At 78.8% G+C, this 2,500-nt stretch overlaps 1 non-coding gene across 1 annotated transcript in view; it reads right to left on the reverse strand.

Annotated features, from left to right (window-relative positions):
• LOC136116084 (5.8S ribosomal RNA) overlaps window positions 1–48 on the reverse strand; it is a 154-nt gene extending 106 nt beyond the window's left edge. The window contains exon 1 of the ribosomal RNA XR_010653368.2: window positions 1–48. This exon is cut by the window's left edge and continues 106 nt beyond it. This is a non-coding gene — a ribosomal RNA (5.8S ribosomal RNA).
• Window positions 49–2,500: the final 2,452 nt, after the last annotated feature.

Consider the following 2,500-nt stretch of genomic DNA (forward strand, 5'->3'; position numbering starts at 1 on the left):
CTGCGTTCTTCATCGACGCACGAGCCGAGTGATCCACCGCTAAGAGTTGTCTGGCTTTCGGCGCCGCCCCGCGCGCGCGGGGGGGCCAGGGACCGCTCGCCAAAAGCGGCCCCTTCTCTCTCTGAGGACGGGCCCGCCGCCGGCCCCGCGGCGCGACGGCATCAGGGCCTCGCCTCGGCTGACCGTACCGACACACACACACAGGCCGGTGGCGAGAAAAGAGCCAGCGGAAAACCCCGAGCGGCAAGGGCGGGGAGCACGCGCTCCCGACAGACGGACGCCCCTTGTCCGCTTCGGAGGCGGCCCAGGCGCCCGGGCTCGCCCCGGCCTCCGCGCGGAGGCCACGGCACCGCCGGCCACGCGCCGCCTGCCGGACCTCGAATCGGCGCGCGGACGCTGCCGGACGAGCGGCAGCGACCGGGCAAAGCCCGCGTGGGCGACACACGCGCCCCCCTCGGAGGCCGGCTACGCCGCGCGACGTCCACCGGCTTCCCCACGCGCGCCTCCCCGCCCCGGACGGCGAGACGGGCTCCCGCGAGCTCGACCGCCCACGCGCCGGGGGCGGACACCGTCGGAACCCCAAGCCAGCGACGCGCACCGCCCGCGACCCACCGGAGAGCGCCAGCCACCAAACCGGAGCGGCTCGCCCCTCCCGGGACCACCGCCACCGCTTCTCGCCCGGACCCCCTTCCCGCGGGCGGCTCACCGCCGCGAAGGCGGACGGCGCTCGAAGCAGGGGCGACGCGCCCGCTCTCCCGCCCGCCGTCGGCGGACGGTGACCGGGAACGCGACGTCCCCCACCCGCGCGCCCCCACCTCGCCCGGCGAGGCCCGGGAAAAGGGCGACGTGGACAGCGACGGTCGGGGCCCGAGCCGGGGCGGCCACAGGCGGCAGCGGACGTCTTCCGGCGGACCGTTAACGGCGAACGGCGCCGCCGCCGCTCAGACCGGGGCGCCACCCTGGACGGCGGTGAGGCGACCGGAGGCCGCCGAGCCGCTCGGCCGGGAGGCGAGGACGAGTGGGGAAGCGGAGGGCGCCGCGCGACGCCCGCACCGTGCGAGGGGGGGGCGGTGGAACCCCGCCGCGGGCCACCGGGCGAGACCCCGCCGCGGGGCCTCGCCACCCCGGCGAGGGAGAGAGAGCGCGCGTCAGACGGCGCTTCCCCCCCCGCGCCGGGGCCGCCCGTTTCGAGGCAGGCGAGCCGGCCCGCGGCCGACCGCGCCGCGGCCTGGACTTCCGCCGAGGCCGGACCGCAGAGAGGGGGGGGCAGAGGGACCCCCTCCCCGGCACGGCTCCCCGCGTCAGGGAGGACGACGGAGCGGGCGACGGACTCCCAGGGGCCTCGCGAGAGCGACTCCCGCCCCCCTGGAAGCACCCGCCTCCTCGCGCCGCCGCCCGGAGCCCTGGCGGGTCGCAGCGAGCCGCCCGAGTCTTTAAACCGCCGCCCGGCTTCCCGGCCTTCGACCCCCCGGGCTCGCCAGAGGGAGGGCCGCAGAAGCGCGGACGCTAGGTACCTGGCCCTGGGGCGAGGGAAACGACCTGCTGGGCCCCGCGGGGGTGCCTCCTCCGCTGCCGCCCTCGGAGGAGCGTCCGCCCGCGGGGGCGCGCCCGAACGCCCGCCGCCACCGCCTACGCCCTCCTGGCCCGGGAGCCGGGGTTTCCCTCAGTAGCCCGGCACGAAACCCGGCAGGAGAGGCGTGGCTCGGGCCGCCCGCCGCTGGTGCGGGACACGGCCGGCCCGGCGCGAGAGCCTCGCTCGCCACCCGTAGGTTGGCGGCGGTGGAGCCCGCCCCCCCCGCCCGCCGGCTCCCCTCCCTCTCTCTTCCGCCGGGGAAGAGGGAGAGAAGAGGCGCGGCGGGGAAAGGGAAGCCGCTGCCGCCGCTCGCCAGCCGGCGCCGCGCGCCAGCCCGGAACGCCCGGAGGCCCGGCCCCGTGTTGCGCTGCCAAGAGAGAGCGGGCTGCTCCGCCGCAGCCCGCTCGCGCGCGAGGAGGGGTCGGGGAGGCCGCCCCCCCCGACCCCAAAGGCCCCTCTCCGTTCCCCGCTCGCACCTGCCGCCCCGCCGCCACCGCTCACCGCTTCCTTCCCGCCTCTCTGCCCCTCTCGGGCCCGAACGGCCAGCCTCGGCCGGCGGGGTGCGTCACGCCGCTCACCGGCAGCGGCCCCCCGCTGCCTGCACGCGCTGCCACCGACGCCCTCCGAACCGGGAACGGCCTCTTATCGCCCTCCCCGCCCCGGGGAGGCCCGCGCGCCACCGGCCTTGCCCGCCCCCCTTTCCCCGCGCGACGGCTGCTGGGCCGCCGTCAGGTTCGACAGGGGGGCGCGGACGGGGCTCGGGTTCCCGGAGACGAAGGAGGAGGCCGCCCGGCAGAAGGAGCGCAGCGGAGGCGAGAGGCTGGCGGCTGGGACGCGCCGGCGGGAGACGCGGCGGCCCCCGACGACCGGGCGGGCGCGCGCGCGCGCGCCGGAGGAGCGAGACAGACGGAGACGGAAAGCGGCGGA

Source organism: Patagioenas fasciata, assembly GCF_037038585.1.
Source record: "Patagioenas fasciata isolate bPatFas1 chromosome 6 unlocalized genomic scaffold, bPatFas1.hap1 SUPER_6_unloc_1, whole genome shotgun sequence".
Taxonomy (NCBI): Eukaryota; Metazoa; Chordata; class Aves; order Columbiformes; family Columbidae; genus Patagioenas; species Patagioenas fasciata.